The sequence below is a fragment of the Natator depressus genome, chromosome 6, assembly GCF_965152275.1.
Source record: "Natator depressus isolate rNatDep1 chromosome 6, rNatDep2.hap1, whole genome shotgun sequence".
NCBI classification, from domain to species: Eukaryota; Metazoa; Chordata; order Testudines; family Cheloniidae; genus Natator; species Natator depressus.
Genome location: NC_134239.1, coordinates 94,214,829 through 94,234,158, shown reverse-complemented (window position 1 = coordinate 94,234,158; position 19,330 = coordinate 94,214,829).

The following is a 19,330-nucleotide window of genomic DNA, read 5'->3' as shown; positions in this document are numbered from 1 at the left end:
CTTCCTGATTTCACTCCTGCACGCCCGAGCAATATTTTTATACTCTTCCCTGGTCATTTGTCCAATCTTCCACTTCTTGTCAGCTTCTTTTTTGTGTTTAAGATCAGCAAGGATTTCACTGTTAAGCCAAGCTGGTCGCCTGCCACGTTTACTATTCTTTCTACACGGGATGGTTTGTTCCTGTAACCTCAATAAGGATTCTTTAAAATACAGCCAGCTCTCCTGGACTCCTTTCCCCCCTCATGTTATTCTCCCAGGGGATCCTGCGCATCAGTTCCCTGAGGTTGTCAAAGTCTGCTTTTCTGAAGTCCGGGGTCCGTATTCTGCTGCTTCCTTTCTTCCCTGTGTCAGGATCCTGAACTCGACCATCTCATGGTCACTGCCCCCCAGGTTACCATCCACTTTTGCTTCCCCTACTAATGATCATGGTCTTCAGACAACCCGTGCCAAATGGGGAGAGGGAGGAAACTTGAGTGCTGATAGAGGAAAATGGAAACACACACAGGGTGAAACATAACAAATTCCTTTAACTCTATGTTGAGACAGAATTAGAGGACAATAGAATCTTCCTATCAACCTCTACTAATCGCCAAATCCAAGGTAGTAAACTGCTTCAATCCTGAGTGCCTACAGACTGCATCAGAACACCCAGCACTAGGTACTCTGAAGAACTATCATCCTACTTTGCTGAAAAGATTGTGCATATACAGGAAGACTTCTCAAATAGCACAGATCTGCTCCCCCATACCAAACAGTCTAGTTTTTCCTGGAGTTCAGTATACTGACTAATCAAGAAATATTGAATGCCTTAGGAGTATCGACACTGGAACAGTGAATCTGACCATGCTTTTCCTGACTTGTGAAAGTCATGAGCAACTGGTGGTACTCATGACAAATAGCCCACGCATCATTCATTCAAGTAAGGAATCTTCCCTTCCTCCAATCACGCAATAGTTCAACCAACATTGAAGAAACTCACCTCAAATACATCCATTCTAGTGAACTACTGCACAGTAACAAAAGCCACTTTTTCCTGAGCAAGCTTATAGAGAAGCTAGCCAAACGCCAATTCCAGGCTTATCCAACTGAAGCTAATATTCTAGACCGGGCTAGACCTGGATTCAGGGAAGGACATAGACTGAAACCACTCCTATGCTGCCCAGCTATGGAGGATCTTAAGCCTCCCTAGCAGGATGAGTGCCCAGTTCCCCAGGAAGTCTAGGTGACCAAGCTCCTGGGCTGGCAAGCTAGGCAGTGCAGGTGATTTCCAGGGAGCACATTTTGTGCTGGAAACACCTAAAATGTCCCTGCAATCAAATAGTTCAGAATTTCAGTCCCATTTAAAAAACAAACAGGGTTTGTTTGGCTTTTTGTCCTAATTTAGGATTAATTTTTTTCTGAAAGCTTTTTTTTGGGGCGGGGTGGGGGGGAATTCCATTTTCCAGATAGCTCTGCTCTATAGAGTGTCAAGCCAAGAATCGGGTTAGGCTATGCAATAAAAATGTTTCTTTAACTTAGCCTGTAAATTCCCTGACACACATTCTCTATATGTCATACAAGGCTCAACATGCTGTCAGCCCTGAAATAATAAATAGCAGTTTTATACCCGAAGTGTTATAATGACTGCAAGTAAAAGCACTTCAGCTTTATAGGGAGAGATGGAACTGTTTATATAGCACTGACCCAATGCTGCCAAGTGATGTGCTACTGAAGGTGCCATCATTTGGATGAGAAATGTAACCATGGCCCTGACCACCGGGGGCCATTAAAATCCCATTATTCTTCAAGTGATTGCACATGTCCACTCCACCGTAGGCAAGTGCACAACCAGCCCACAGTTGAAGGAGTGGCTTAGGCACCTTCTGCTGCCACATGCTGCTGTATGCAGGTATAAATAGTGGAACCAACCCTGAATCCCACAGTTCCTTCTTGTTGGAGCGATTACAGCCTTGCTATTGCAAGTTATTCCCTCATTCCTTGTAAAATGTATCCAGTTTTTGGTTAGTGTAGTTCAGTGGTTCTCAACGTATTTACCATTGTGGGCCACAAAGTGAAGAGGCACAAGATCTCATCCAGGGACTTGGTACCTCACTCTGCAAGATCGCAGGTACAAAAGCTTTCTAAAGGCAAGCTACCTGGGAGGGATACTGAAAAGAGACACTCCCCAAAACAGGCTTCAGCTAAAAAGGGGTTGTCAGCTCCAGAACCTGAGTAATATCCATTGAGACTGATCCCTGAACTATCTACTACAGTTTCTTCACGTTATCTCCTGGTACCGCAGGGATGAGTTGTGTTATCGGTACCATCAACACTGGAGGCATACGCAGCAGCTAGAGAACTACTTAACCTTTTGGTGCCAGTTTCTCCAGCAGTGTAGGAAGTCTTTCAACCAATACTGGTGCCTAAGGACTCTACTCCAGCTGCTCTGAAGCTTGCAGTGCCAATACCTTCTATGCTTTCCTGGCCTTGGAAGACTGTACCACTAAGGGGCAAAACAGCTATGATTTCTCTGGAACCTCCATCCCTGGGCTCTAGCTGACTCTCTCAATTACAGTCAGCTTCTGCCCATTATCAGAAATCTCAGATTCTTTGTCGTCTTCAGACTCAGAGACTGGGTTCTCTGTCCTAGCCTAGACAGGATATGCAACCTTCATTGGGAGCTTATGCCCCATAATTCCTGCAGCAGCCTCGGCAGTGCCCACAAGATGAGGCACAATGGTCCAGTCAGGGTTGGGTCCCAGGACTGTATCAATGGCCTTTTTGGTTGCTGTGGGTTTCCCCCACAACTGCCACGCCTTCTCAGCCACCTCAGTCTGTCTCCTCAGGCACACATCAAAAGCATCAGCATAGAAGGAAACGTCTTCCTGTCATCAGTATTGGGGCCTGTGCCAAGCAGGTGGAAGCCACCCCAGAGGAAATACAGCAAGCTCTGCTATATCATCCAGGTGCTTCCTCTTCCTCTTCACCAGATGAGGCGGTAGAGGCAGTGAGCAACTCTTCTCCTCCAGATGATGATAGAGCTCACCAGGACTTGTTAAAAACAGTAGCCTTGGTCCTGAATATCCAAGCTAAGGAGGTCTGTGAGAAATCCCACAAGCTAGTGGATATTTCGGTTTCAGCAGGGCCCACCAGCGTGGCTCTCCCAATTTTTAATGAGGCTATTACAGAGCTAACAAATTTCAGAGTAGCAGCTGTGTTAGTCTGTATCCACAAAAAGAAAAGGAGGACTTCTGGCACCTTAGAGACTAACAAATTTATTTGAGCATAAGCTTTCGTGAGCTACAGCTCACTTCATCAGATGCATGTATCCGAAAGCTTATGCTCAAATAAATTTGTTAGTCTCTAAGGTGCCACAAGTACTCCTTTTTTTTTTTAAGAGCTGATAAAGGCATTATGGGAGATCCTGTCTCCGCCCTCCCCCAGCAAAAAGAATGGATGGAAGATACTATGTCCTGTCTAAGGGATTTGAGCATCTGCACACACGTGCTCACTGGCCTTAGTAGTTGCCAGAGCTAATCAATGCAAGATGCAAGGACACCAGGTATGAACACCAAAAAGGAAGGACTCTCAGAAATTGGATCTTTTTGTTTGGAAACTTATTCTACAGGGGGCCTGCAGCTCAGTATTGCAAATCACACGCACTCCTAAGTCACAATTACCTCACTTTATGGGATAATATATTGAAGTTCAAGGGTAGGGTATCAGATGACTGAAGACAGGAATTCACTGCAATGGTGGAGAAGGGCAAGCTAGTGTCCAGAATAACTCTTTAGGCCAGGTTGGATGCAGCTGACTCAGCAGCTCATGTCATGGTACCTGCCATAAAAACCCGTTACTTACCATTTGTAACTGCTGTTCTTTGAGATGTGTTACTCATGTCCATTCCATTCTAGGTGTACATGGGCCCACATGCCCAGTCATTGGAGATTTTTGCCTTAGCGGTATCCATAGGGTCAGCAGTGGTGCCCCCTTGAGTGCTGTGCTCATGCGCTGGTATATCAGGAGCCGCTGACCTGACGTCCTGTCAGTTCCTTCTTGCTGGCAACTCTGACAGAGGGGCAGGAGGGCGGGTAATGGAATGGATATGAGCAACACATCTCGAAGAACAAGAGGTACAAAAGGTAGGTAACCGCTTTTTCTTCTTCAAGTGCTTGCTCATGTCAATTCCTTTCTAGGTGACTCACAAGCAGTGGCAATGGAGGTGGCTCAGAGTTCATGGTTTCTGCCATGCCGAAGCCAGCATCATCCTGGGTCAGCGCATAATGGGATGTAAACATGTGGACAGATGATCAGGTAGCAGCTCTACAGATCTCTTGGATCAGCACCTGAGCCAAGAAGGCCACCGATGACACTTGTGCTCTAGTTGAGTGCACTTTGGAGGCACACTTGTGAGCTCGTAGCAGTATCGGATGCAGGCTGTGATCCAGGACGAAATCCTCTGAGCTGACAATGGGCAACCTTTCATGTTGTCTGCCACTGCAACAAACAGTTGTGTTGACTTATGGAAAGGCCGTGTCCTGTCGATATAAAAGGCCAGCACCCTCCGGACATCCAGTACATGTAACCTGTGCTCCTCTTCGGAACTATGGGGCTTTGGAAAGAAGACCGGTAAGAAAATGTTCTGGCCAGCATGAAACTGGGAAACTACATTGGGCAGGAACAATGGGTGTGGCCGCAACTGGACCTTGTCCTTTTAGAACACCATATAGTGTGGTTCCAACGTAAGCGCCCTGAACTCAGACACTCTGCGGGCAGACGTAATTGCCACCAGGAACACCACCTTCCAGGAGAAAAGGAGACTAGAGCAAGAAGCCAGAGGCTCAAATGGAGGTTCCATGAGCCTCAACAATATGAGGTTCAAATCCCGGGGAGGGACCGGATCCAGGAAGTGTGGGTAAAGACACTCCAAACCTGTCAGGAATTGGGCTATCATGTGGTGAGCGAAGATAGACCTGCCTTGGAACGGAGGGTGGAAAGCTGAAATAGCAGCCAGGTGGACCCTGACTGACAACAGTGACAATCACAAGCCTTGGAGCTTGAGGTGTAGGAGATAGTCCAGGATCACCTGCAGGGAGGCCTGCTCAGCCCAGATATGCTGATCCGAGGCCCAGCACGTAAACCGTTTCCACTTTGCCTGACAGGTCACTCTGATGGAGGGCTTTCTGCTACCCAGCAGGACCTGTTTCACTTGGGTTGAGCATTCCCATTCGTCTGCATTTAGCCACACAGCAGCCACACTCTCAAGTGCAGAACCTCCAGATTTGGGTGCAGGAGACTGCCGTGATTCTGAAACAGAAGGTCTGGCCAGAGAGGGAGTTGCAGTGGCTAGGCTACCGAAAGGTCCAGCAGCGTGCCAAACCAGTGCTGGTGAGGCCGCTTGGGGCTATCAGGATAAACCTTGCCCTGTCCTGCTTGATTTTCACTAGGACACTGTGGATCAATGGCACTGGTGGGAAGGCATACATCAGGGCCCCTGATCAAGGAAGTAAGAAAGCATCTGACAGCGAACCCCTGTCTATACCCTGGAGTGAACAGAATACACAGCATTTCATGTTCTGGCAGGTCGCAAACAAGTCCACCTGGGGATTCCCCCACTTCCAGACTGACCACATAGGTACAGGCGGCCATGTGGCCCAACAATCACAGGCAGGTGTGAGCCATGGTGAGTGGGTAGCTCCTCACATGGGAGATCAGATCCAACATGGCCTGAAAACGTGCCTCCAGGAGGAAGGCTCTGGCTCGCATGGAGTAGAGAACCGCTCCAATGAACTCTATGCGTTGGACCAGCCTAAAGGTGGATTTTTTCTCATTTATCAACAGACCAAGGTTGTGGCAGGTGCAACACACCAGATCGAGCCTTCTCTGCACTTGGTTACAGGACCTGCCCCGATGAGCCAGTCATCGAGGTAACCGAGGTGGACCCCTTGGCATCTGAGGTAAGCGGCCACCAGCGCCATACATTTGGTAAAAACCCTTGGGGCTGATGAGAGGCCAAAGGGGAACACCATGAATTGGAAATGGCATTCATCCACTACAAACCAGAGCAAACGCCTATGACTTTAGAATATAGAGATGTGGGAATAGGCGTCCTTCAAGTCGAGAGTGGTGTACCAGTCTCCCAGATCCAGGGAGGGGATGATGGAGGCCAGGGAGACCATGCAAAACTTCAACTTTTTGAGAGACTTGTTGAGGCTTCACAGGTCCAGAATGGGCCTGAGGCCTCCTTTTGCCTTTGGGATTAGGAAGTAGCAGAGGTAAAATCCCTTTCTCCTCATGTCTCAAGGGACCTCCTCCACCGCCCCCAGGTGCAGGAGATTCTCGACCTCCTAAATGAGGAGTTGCTTGTGAGAAGGGTCCCTGAAGAGGGATAGGAAGGAGGGGGTGTAGGTGGAAGGGTAGGGTGTGGGTGGGAGGGAGGGGTGGCTAAAAATTGCAGGGTGTAACCGTGAGACACTATGTCCAGCACCCGATGGTTCAAGGTGACTTGGGACCAGGCCGAACAGAAGGGGCACAGATGGTTGAGGAAAGAGCAGGGTGGATCCTGGATGGTGACTGGGGTGTCGCTCTCGATCACACCCTCAAAATGAGTGCTTCTGGCCCCCGGAGTGATTTGCCAGACTGGGTTGTGTGGGTGAGCGGGAGGAACAGGGGCGACAGCAGCTGAAACTAGCATCTCTGTCCCTTTTTCTTGCAGGCCCCTGGTGAGACTGTCAAGGCTTAGGCGGCAGGGGCAGCCAGAACTGCCAAATTATTGGGCCAGCCCCTATGGAAGGGACTCCTTGAACTTCTGGTTTGTCACCTGAAACTGCAAACTGGCTGTCGAATAAATCTTTCTTTCAAACAGATCCAGCTGTTTTGCCTCTATTTTTGGGAGTCCAACTAGTATGCCACTGCTTGTCTCTGTCATTGGCCACAAAGACCACCAGCATGCCTCGGGGAGGGAGAGTATAGAAGTACTTGAACCACTTGGCCAGGACAAAGCACTTCTTTTCAGCCCTCTTTGAGGTGGGAAGGATGGAGGGTGGAGTTTGCTAGAGACCGTTGGCAATCTTAAGGACACCGTCATGCACCGGTACCGCGGCATGGGTTGGGATGGAGGCTGACCAGAGGTCAAACAAGGTGTCCATCTGCTCAACTATTTTCTCAACCTCCGGGCCCAAGTTCTCGGCCACGCGATGCAGCAGGGCCTGACGTTGTTTGAAATTGTCTGGTGGCTGGCCCTCGAGGGTCCCGCAACCACCTTACCCATGGATGAGGATGATGATTGCACCATCGGGGGAGGTTCCAGGGCATCTTCCACCACGGGGGAGGGAGACTTAGGGTTGGGCGCTGTTCCTTTGCTCCGACCACGAGGTGTGCACCAAGCCTAGTGCCATTGGTGCCGTCAGCTGCTGCTCCGAGGCTGCGGCCAATGAGCAGTGAGAAGGGGGCATCATCACAAACGGCATTCCCAATGCACCCCAATAAGGCCACTGTACCAGCCACTGGCAGTGCTGCCAAGTCAGCGCCGGTGACGTCAACGCAGCCTTGGGTGCCCATTCGTGCTTGTGCAAACTAGGGGAGGGGCTGAACTGGGCTTCTGTGCTGGAGGAATTCCCTTCCGGTGACCTCGCTGGGGCCATCAACACCTGGGTCTGCTTGCTGGCCGCTGCCCGGAGCAGGGTGATTGGTGGCTGGTATCGAGAGGACGCCTGGGACCTGTGCCTAGAAGATGATCTGCGAGAGGGTGAGTGGTTGGTAGTATGGTGACCGGCGTCTTGCTCTAGGCGATCCATATTTAGATGTTGGCAACCGGGACCATAGTGCCAGTGACCGAAGACGAGCCCTAGAGTGTCCGGGCTGCGGCTCCAGCAACCTGCAGCACAGAGGTGGAGAGTGCTGCTTCATCTCTGGGGATGAGCAGTGCTCCACTGCCTCCTGAGAGATCTTAACCGCTGGCTTGCCCTCGTGGGGAGCCTTTGCTGGTTCCTGGGGCACATGCTGCATCAGCGGGTGGGCGGAGGCCTATGCTCTCTCAGTGCCGGGAGAGCCTGTGAAGGCATCGGTGCCGCTAGGGTTTTGGGTCCCATGCCACTCCCGGGAGCCAGCGGTGGATGGGTCACAGGGCTAATGGCCCTGGCTGGAGGGGTGCGCAGGTCTGGAGTGGCTGGGCGGCCCAAAGTGGGTCCTTTGCCCAATGGACCATGGCCCTTTTTGCTCAGTACTGGGGTTTTAGACTCCATGAGGAGAACCCGAAGCCAAATATCCTTGGCGGGTCAGGTGTGCTCGGTCCTTTATACCTGCACGCAGTAGCACATGGCAGCAGAGGGTGCTTGAACTGCCCTTACAGGTATTGCTCAGGGGGACAAAGAATTTCCAACAATCGTGTGCTGCCATGAACTCACCTACAGTGGAATGGCCATGGGCACACCTCTCAAAGAACAAGAGCTGTGGAAAGGTAGGTAATCATTTCTTCTTTTAATAACAGTGGGTGTGTTAGCTTAGATAACCTGATTCAGCCTGTCAATCTAAATTCTTCTTACAGTGTTGACATAGCCTTGTGCTTTATATTCTATCCTAACTTGTTGCTGTGTGCTGTTAAAGTTGCCACCTTCTGCCCTGAGGTGGCTGCATAGATGGATGGTATAAAATAATTTTAGGATGGATGGCACCAGATAAATGTTAGCATTAGTAAAGCTAAGGTAAATTAAAAATGACAGTTTTAAAAACAAATGTTGAATGGTGAGGCTGAGAGAACATTTGACACTAAGCTGGGGGCCACAGAAAGATAGATACAAATAATATAGATGGATTTTTAAAAAGCTAAATAGAGACATTGTTAAGAAAACCTATTTGCAAGCAGAGCTAGGAGTAAGGCAGTGCATCAAGTGATTTATCAGGTTTCTATAATGAGTGAGTAGGCTCACTCCCAGATCCACTTGGTCCCAATCCCTCGAGATCCCACTGCTTTACTTTTTTCATAAACTCTTTAATCTGGTCAGAGTAGTCAGTCAAAACAGTAAAAGTGCCTAGAGTCAAGCTTAGGGTTTTTCAGACAACTTGATTGCTGATAATGTAATTATAACTGATAACTTTCATACCCTACCCCCTTAGCTCTCCTTACCCTACCAAAACACCATGAGCTTCTGGGCCCTCTAAAACTATTTACGAGACCCTGCTAAAAAGGTTCATTTGCCCATAAGACTGTTTCCATTTACCCACTGCATAGTGGATTGTGTCTTCCCACTGGAAAACACACAACAGTTGTGATGCCACTGTTTAACGGTGGAAATCCAAAAGGCTATATTCAGTCAAAGGCCAATAGTCTTATTCAGTCCCTTGGCTGGAGATATTAGGATCTCCAGTAAAGGAATACACTGCATAATGATTTGCTTTGTAACAATCAGATTTTTTCATTTTATTGGCATGTCATTAATATTTAATCAGGTGAAGGTTAGGAGCATGCCGAAAGTAATTATTTTATTTACCACAAATTCTTGTAGGCAGCAGCACATAAATGATCTATAGTATTCTTATGTTACTTACAAAACCAGAAGCAGAGCTGTTCAAATGCCACAATGATCAGCTTTTGAACTCTCTTCTTTTTGGAGTATGAACTTGGTACAGTTTGGGAATCAGGCAGTGTCACAATTTAAAAAAAAAAAGAAAAGAAAAAGGGGGTCCAGTCAGTGACAAGTCACAGTGAAGGTAATGTTCCTGGAGAAAGCCTGCAGAGATGTCAATTAACTATTACATTATTGGTTTTCATTTGTTGTCCCTGGGTACTAGCCATCAAAGTACTTGGGTGCCTAAATCCTACTTTTTTGGTAACTGTGCACCACAAAACTCCAGCTCAGCTGCTGTCTAACCCTGTAGGCTCCAAAGTTTTTGCCTCTGGACATGTGCACTGCAGTCACACTCTAGGTGTCAGGGCACCTATCTCCTGCCTACACATGCACAACGCTATCCCACGATAGGCTTCCCCTTTCTCTTGCCTGAGCCTAGAGTTCTTCACAAACAAGGAAAGATGGGTGTTCAGCCACCGAAGTCAGGGGGTTGGGGGTGAGGGCTGATCTGGTAGGCTTCCTGAGAGATGACCCACCTGATCAGAGCCCTTGGGTGAGTTCACACAAAACATTTGGGGCCAGTAAAAGAGTTAAAATGAATCTCTTGCCCCTTAGTTCAGGCACTCACTTGAAAGGTGGCTGATACTTGTTCAAATCCCTTGTGCTCCTCAGGAGGAGAGGAGTGTTGAAGCAGGATTTCCCACATCCTGGATGAGTCCCCTGTTCACCGCCACTACTGTTTTGTTTTGGGTCCTACATTCAACTTAAGTGGCCAAATGCCTATCTGCCCCCAATTCGTGGATCAAACTCAGAGCTAGGCATCTCCTGCTGTCTGGACTTAGGCATCTATCTACATGAGAGGGGTGGGGTTCAGCACACATCCCTCTGGTTAGTGGTTCTCTCTGGCTAGCTTAGGTGGCTCTCTTTCCTGCCCCCCTCCCCTCAGTGTACTGGCTTTGTGGATTGCAGTCTATCTCTCCCCATTCAATGTAGGGAACCTAGGTGCCTAACTCAGGCTTTGTAGATTGCAGTGGTGTTCCTGTGATTTTCTAGGTGCCTAAAAATTGTGTCTCACAATGCTCAGCATCGCAACCCATAAGTCCCTTAGTGGATGTGGGCCTCTGCTCTTAAGGGTTTGATGGAACCCAAAGAGGAGAGATGCTGTTTGTAGTTTTCTTCACCCACATCACCTTTTCAAGTGAAGCCTGAGGAAAGCCTAGGCAGCTGCAGAAACTTTCCCAGCAAACTGGCTAAGCCCTGGAACAACCAGCAGGCAGTTTCTTTAGCCAATTAAGTCTTTGGCATCTTTTTTGTCATTGCCACCAAATCAGTCAGACTACATATTTAGGTGTCTAAATAAGGACCTGTCTTATGTAACCATTTTTTTAAAAAAATTGGCTTATGCTCCTAGAATTAGGTTTTTCGCAGGAGTGGTGGGTGAAATTCTGTGGCCTGCGTTGTGCAGGAGGTCAGACTAGATGATCATAATGGTCCCTTCTGACCTAAATATCTATGAATCTATGAATTAGGTACGCACGTTTAGACATCTTCACGTGTAAAACAGAGATAATGGTATGTCCCAGTTTACAGACAGGTGGTGAGAATTAATTTGTTTGTATGGTGCTGTTGAAGATGTAAAGTTCTATAAAACGGTCAAATATGGGGAGTGGGTTTCTAGTTTGGCATTCGGAACTCAGGTAGATGTATACGGAAGACTGAGAAGGGACATAACAATTTTCAAGTAGATGAAAGGTTGTTACAAGGAGGAGGGAGGTAAATTGTTCTCCTTAACCTCTGAGGCTAGGACAAGAAGCAACGGGCTTAAATTGCAGCAAGGGCGGTTTAGGTTGGACATTAGGAAAATTTTCCTGTCAGGGTGGTTAAGCACTAGAATAAATTACCTGGGGAGGTTATGGAATCTCTGTCATTGGAGATTTTTAAGAGCAGGTTGGACAAACACCTTTCAGGGATGGTCTAGATAATACTTAGTCCTGCCATGAGTGCAGGGGACTGCACTAGATGACCTCTCGAGGTCCCTTCCAGTCCTATGAGTCTATATATAATTGGGACGACCTAGAGGCATGACATTTCATTGAATGAGCAGGCTAAAGACCAACAGGGAGGAGGAAACATGCTAGGGCCTTATCATGTGATGATTTTAAAGGCAGAAGAAATGGGAGAGCCTGTTGAGCTCAGGAGTCCCACAGAGGGGGGATAGATCCAAAAAGATTAAAGAGATCTTTGTTTTGAAATACTTAAGAACATCCCTGCCAGATTCCTTAGCTTCTGCTGCTTACTATACCTGACTAATGTGGTCTGAACAACAAGGGGCACGCCACCTCTCTCTCTGAGATTGACAAGGGGCTAGGCAGACCCATATAATGCTGCCACCTTTTAAACTTTGTCTCCCACAACAAAGTAATCTATTCATTATTGTATACTGACCATGTAGTCTAGGCATCATAAAGTGACACAACCTTTGCCAAATCCAGGATATGAAGTTAGAACATGGGAATTGTTCTAGAACCCCAGTGTCTGACAGTATCTCACTTTTAGTGGAAAAGACTAGATCTAGGATAAGTATCTCCCCAAAATAGTCTCTGGTGAAGACTGATACAAATATATCATTTTGGTTTTCTTTAATGTCCTTACTCTTCTCAATTTCTCCTTTATCTTCACAACTGCATTTTCTTGCAGGTTTCCTGCTTCAGGTTGATTTGTATGAGCTGCTAGTTATTTGCTTTCCAAGTTCACTTTCACCTCCCATTTCCATCTTATACTTTACCTGCCATAGTTCACGTTTTATATCAATTCCACTTGAGACAGATTTTCATTTTCTGAAGAATACCGTTTGAATCGTCTCTTGAGCTGAGCAATTTAACTTTTTTGTTGTTGGTTTTGCTTGTCTTCTTGTTTCTTATTTGGTTTGGGGGAGTTGCCTGCCCACTGTTGCTATGCATTCTTGCTGCAGGATATGGAAAGTGGACTTGTTCTGATCTGTGTCGGGAGGTAGAAGTTGTGATGGGTTTGGGCCCTTTGGGGTGTCACTTGATGTGCTGGGATGCCCCTGAGTCAGCCTATTCTGCCAGCCTGAGTCCCCTTTACCTGACCTTGCTGGGTTAGGCTCACAAGCCTCTTCCAGCCAAGCACACAGGCAGGGCCACACCCAGCTGCACAGAGAGACAGAGATCTGCTCTGGTGCTCACTCCCTGTAAGGGATACAAACCCAAAGGTTTTATGAAATTTTCCCCCTCCCTCAATATGGAGGGAGATATGCACAACTTCTTGCCCCCCCCCCAGTTAGAAATTACATAAATTGGGTTATGTTATAAACAAGAAATAAGTTTATTAACTACAAAAGGTTAATTTTAAGTGAATATAAGAGATAACTGACAGAACAAAACAGATTACTGAGCAAATAAACCAAAGTACGCAAGCTAAGCTCTATATACTTAAGAAATAGGTTACAAAATGTAATTTCTTACCCTAAAAGTTATTTTAGACCGGTTGCAAAGTTTCTGTAGTTCAGAGTTCTTCTTTGAGTGCTGCGTGGCTAACTCAATCTGAGCTGTGCTGCTGTTGCTTGGTTCAGCAGATCCTTTTGGGTAGCAGGAAGCCCTCTACCAGGTCCACATACTTAGCCAAATGGAAGCGTTTTTCCTGCTGGTGCGCTCAGAGTCATATGGCCCCCCCTACAGGCATCAGTACCTATCATCTTGGACTACCTCCTGTCCTTAAAACAGCTGGGCTTGGCAATATCATCCATGAGAGTGCACCTGGCAGCTATTTCGGCTTTCCACCCGGGCGAAAACAGGCGTTCAGCCTTCTCCAGTCCCATGGTCAGCAGATTTCTCAAGGGGTTGGAATGCCTGTTCCCATGAATTCGACAACCGCTCCCTACGTGGGATCTTAACTTGGTCCTCCCCATACTCATGGGTGCCCCGTTCGAGCTGATGGCCACCTGCTCACTCCTGTACCTTTCCTGGAAGACAGCCTTCCTCATAGCTATCACCTCGGCGAGGCGTGTGTCTGAGCTCAGGGCACTCACATCAGAACCACCGTATACGGTGTTCCACAAGGACAAGGTACAGCTGCGACCCCACCCGACCTTCCTCCCTAAGGTGGTGTCTGCCTTCCATCTCAACCAGGACATCTTCCTCCCCGTCTTCTACCCAAAGCCACACACCTCTCGACGGGAACAACAGCTGCACTCCCTGGACGTTTGCAGGGCCCTCGCCTTCTACATCGAGCGAACAAAACCTTTCAGGAAAATGTCGCAGCTGTTTGTTGCTGTGACAGACCAGATGAAGGGCCTTCCGGTCTCCTCCCAGCGCATCTCGTCCTGGATCACATCATGCATCTGTGTGTGCTATGACTTGGCTGGTGTCCCAACTATGCACCTTACCGCCCACTCCACGCGGGCTCAGGCTTCATCCTCTGCTTTCCTGGCACACGTACCTATACAGGAGATATGTAGGACAGCGACTTGGTCATCAGTGCATACCTTCGCCACCCACTATGCGATAATTCAGCAGTCCAGGGGTGATGCTGCATTTGGTTCAGCGGTCCTTCACTCCGTGACATCTCACTCTGACCCCACCACCTAGGTAAGGCTTGGGAGTCTCCTAATTGGAATCGATATGAGCAAGCACTCGAAGAAGAAAAGACGGTTACTCACCTTTGTAACTGTTGTTCTTCGAGATGTTGCTCATATCCATTCCAAACCAGCCCTCCTTCCTCTCTGTTGGAGTAGCTGGCAAGAAGGAACTGAGAGGGCGCTGGATCGGCTGGGGCATATATCCGGTGCCATGAAGGCGCCACTCCAGGGGGCACCTCAGCCGATGCACCGAGTGTTGCTAGGATAAAAATCTTCTGACGATCATGCATGTGGCGCGCACACACCTAATTGGAATGGATATGAGCAACACATCTTGAAGAACAACAGTTACAAAGGTGAGTAACCATCTGTTTGTTATATTTCTTTTCAGACTGGACCCCTGTCTCAGTCTGGACTCCCCCGCTGCCTTCCCTTCAGGTGGCTTTAGCAGTCTTTCTTCTTGAGCAGACAGGCCAGGGAGAGGAGGAGCCCCACTTGCCTTCCTCCCCACCTTAAATAGGATTTACATAAGACAGGAATCCTTTGTTTCCCAAACTTGACCCCCCTTCCCTTCCAGTGGAAAGTTTCAAGAAGTCCCAGGTAAGATTTAGTATCAGGTGACAAGACCACCTGACTCTGTAGTATCACAGCGTCCATGAGTCAGTGGCAGTATGGAGCATCTGCAGGAAGGTCAAGCTTTTCACAGTCCATTGTCCTCGCTGATGGGTCATCAACCCTGTCTGGCTTTTCCATTGTTGTACCTGAAGTTTCTTTGCAGTGGGCGTCACCCAAAGTAGCATAGTTGAAACACAGACACATAGTCAATATTCCTAACTTGAGGTACGGTATGGGCATACAAATTGGATAATCACATTCAGTAAATTATAACCTTTCCAATGATATCTTACAAGACCCATCTTGCATAAAGTAAATCTCAGTTATGTCATATTCATTACATGAGCAAGTTTTCATAAAGAATATGGAGTGAAACATCACAGAAGTATGTAGCCTTGCTAGCACCCAGTACTGAAAAAGCTGGATATAACAGATCCTGGATTTCCTCTTCATTCCAAGAATTCTTCCCAAGGAGAACATTAACCAATAATTAGAAATCTTTTCAAACAATTATAGTTAGCTTTAAAATCCCCATGTGTGAAGAATAAAAAGGATTGTTTCTATTAATCCTTGCACTGACCTTTCATTCTTGCAACTAGAAAAATGGCTTATGATGGGACTGTCACACACGAGGCCCTGAAGTCTGTAACAAGGCAAGTGCTGTAGCGGAATGATGCTGTTTCAGGATTAGCCACAGCCAATAAGATGCCTGCTGGTTCCACCATACTTCTTTTGATCAATTGGCAGCCTGTCTTGGAAGGTGGGTAGCACTTTTGTTGCACAAAAAGAACCGTTATGTACCTGACAGTAACTGGTTCTTTGAGATGTTGTAGTCCACATCAATCCCACTGTAGGTGTCCATGTCTGAAGAGGTCTGGATATATCCAAGATGTGGAGTTTTCCTCCCCTTGTGTGGAATATGAATTTGAGAAGAACACAGGTAAGCTGACTGATTTCAAGTGGAACTCTGAAACATCTTTGGTGATGAATTTTGCATGAGGTCTCAAAATTATCTTGCCTTTATGAAAGGAGGTATATAGAGTCTTCTGGTCAAAGTGATGGCTGCCAGCAAAACCATTTTGAGAGTAAGATGATGGATGGGGGACTTCATAAGCCTATGATGGATGATGAGATCCCATGCTGGAGTAAGTTCTCTAACTGGTGGCTGAATCTGCATGAGGTTCTTAAGAAATTCTGATCCCGCTGAATGAGCAAATCAAGAGCAACTATTGGTGGATAATATGCTGAGCTTGCTGCCAGCTGAACTAAACGAGCCCAGAATGCTGTGACTCTGCAAGTAGTCCAGAATATTTGGTTTTGGGGCCTGCACAAGGTTCAGGGGGTGTTGGACTGCCCATATCAAGAGCCTTTCACATTTAAGGCAGTAAGTTTTCTTCATGGATAGCTTCCTGCTCTGTGCCAGGATCTCTAAACATGTGAGTAGCAGTCTCTTTCTGTGGACTCAACCAGCCAACATCCAGGCTGTTGGCAGCAATTTCAGGTCTGGATGGAATACTTGACTTGGATGTTGCAACAATAGGCCTGCGAGCTAAACTGGGGGCTGCATGGACATGTGCAGGAGGTCTGTCAGTCAAAACTGCCTTGGCCAGTTGGGATTTATGACAAGTCTCACCTGATCTTGTCTGGCCTTGGCAATCACCCCAGTGATTAGCCCTGATTCCACTGGAGAAGAAAGGTACCTGGCAAAATACCTGAGCTCATGCCTCCTCTGGCAAAGAAGTTTGGGCCCTGGGCATTATCCTTGATGGCAAACAGGTCTAACGCTGGATGGAATACCAACCTGATGAAGGATTTTGCAGTGACCATTGGAGGGCGGTGATGGATTATCAGGATTCACAAAGCTGCTAAATTGTTGCTGAGTCCCAGGAGGTGTGGGGCTGTCTGTTCTTTCTCCTGGAGGTGGGGGAATGCTCAATTAAAATCTTCTTCATAGAAAACTAAAATAAAGGTGAAGAGAGGCTTTTCAAAGTTAATGAGTTTTGAAGCTCAAGGAACAGAAGTAGGTTGACCCAGCCCAGGTTCCATCGGCTGCCACTGCCTGGGCTCTAGGACGCTGTAGGGTAGGGGAGGGTTCCAGAGCTCAGGCTCCAGCCCAAGCCCAGAAGTCTACATAGCAATGAAACAGTCCCACAGCCTGAGCCCGAGTTGGCTGGGACAACCCAGCCGTACGTTTTTTCTTTGCTGCGTAGACACACCCTTAGAGCTAATTAAGAAGATAAAACTAGTTAAGTGTACATAGAAGTTGTAGGAGCTCTAGTTAATACAGACACACAATTGAAATAACAGAAAAAATCAATATACCTAAGTTTGAGAATAAGGTACAGTAGAACCTCAAAGATAAGAACACCAGAGTTAATGACTGATCAGTCAACTGGACATCATGTGAAACCAGAAGTAACTAATCAGGCAGCCGTGGAGACCAAAAAACAAACAAACTAAAAAGCAACTAGTGTACTACGCCTGTATGGTATCTTAAAGGTAGGCATCTCTGGGCTGCCTGTCCCAATCCCAACCCATTCCCAAGAGGGGGCAGCCACTTACAGCTAGGAGGTGAAGATGCTGGGGCGGCCAGCCCAAGGCAGCTGAAGCTGGCAGAGCAGGAGCAGTGCTGGGGTCTGCGCTGCTTTCATACCCTCACTTCCCCAGCTGGGAGGGGGACGTGCTGTTTACACAAACACAGACACACACACCAGGAGTGGGACACAAGCTTGCAAACTCAGTCCAACCCAGGGACAGAAGCTGCCTGCAAGGAAGCTGCTGGTGCTGAGGAGGGAGCTCAGCAGCTAGAGCTGGAGCCTGAACTGCGCTTTGTTCAGAATTACAAACATTTCAAAGTTATGGACAGCCTCCATTCCCGAGGTGTCTGTAACTCTGAGGTTCTATTGTAAGTACATTACAGTGGTTTCCTGCATTGTTCATTCTTAGTCTTACATTGTATACACTTGCATCCTTATGGAAAGGCACAAGTTGTAAGCATAGCCCCAACACATATTGGTGTTCAACAGATTCTGAGCTTGCATGCATGAGGCACATGTGCCCCTAAAGTGGCGCACATGCTCACTACAGTATCTCAGTGAAGCACCTTCCCCCCCCCCCCAAAGTTTATTGCTTATTAGGGCTGGGAAAATTAGCCACAGCCATTACTAGAGAGAACAGGACAGACTGAATAAAACTATTAGTGAATTTAGGGCAAAATGAGTAATTAATCATCAGACCAATTTATGTAGGGATATGGTAGATTCTCCCTTACCTGAAATCTTTAAATCAAGACTAGATATCTTGCTAAAAGATATACTCTAGCTCTCCCAGAGGTAATGGGCTTCATGCGGGAAGCAGGTTGTGAAATTCTGTGGCCTGTGTTATGCTGGAGGTCAGACTAGATAATTATGGTCCCTCTGGTTTCAAATCTATGGAAAAAAAACACTTGACTCAATCAGCCTGACCTTTTGCATTTTTCAGAACACCTAGGTAGTTCCCAATAATGTTACCTAGCCTATCTAATTGTAAAATATATTTAGTGCTGGTGAAAGATGCTAGATTAATAGATGTGGGAAATGAAGTTCTCCCATCCACAGAAGAGGAAAGGAAGCTAAGCGATCTTTCTTATTCACTGCCTTTCAAGGTACCTCTGCCCTGACCATCTCTACTCTGAGAAGGTGGTAGTTTAGTCTGGTGGCTGTTGTGTAATGTAATCTACCCCCGAGGAACTAAACAGATTCACCACAATGCAATCAGTCTTTTGAGTCTTGAGTGCTACACCCCAATTGCAGATTTCAATCAGCAACCAAAGATGAAAGTGTATAGTCCTCATTAACAATGTCTTAAATTATCTAATCCTCCTTAGCTAAACCAGTATTTCTGTAGCTGTGATGATTTTTTTGGGCCAGATCCTCATCTGCTACAAATGGGCATAGATCAGTTAGAGTCTGGGGAGCTGCTCTGACTTATACTAACTGAGAGTCTGGCTCTGGTTCTTGATCACCTGTGTGTGTGGTCAGTATGTTCTACTGCTTAAGTGTGCTGAGTAAAATAAAACAAAAATATTAGCTTTTTCTATTTCTTTTTCTTAAAAACAATCCCCTACACAGTGTTACTTTTAACTACTACATTTGATCCAGAAAAATGTTATAGCCTGCCAAGCATTTATTACATGTAGATATACAGTATTTCATTAAAGGTACGTATTTTCCACCATACCTGCGATAATTACCCAAGTGCTGTAAAGGGCAAAATCTACACGGCAGAATTTTGTTCTAATAATCCAAGGTGCTAGTAGCAAGATGCAATATGTGAGCTTTTTTGGTGACTTGGATTTTGAAAATGTCCCTTTCATCCTTCACTGTGGTAGAGGCTGGTGCTACAAGTGGAAGGAAGAAAGATTAATAAAACTGTCCTCCTGCATAGTATTACCTAATTTTCTATTCTGTGAACTTGGCTACAGCTCTGATTTTTGTGGCAATTGAAGAGAAATCCGCCAATTATTTTCCTTGTATGGAGTGTTGTTGTAGCCATGTTGCTCCCAGGATATTAGAGAGACAGGGTGGATGAGGTA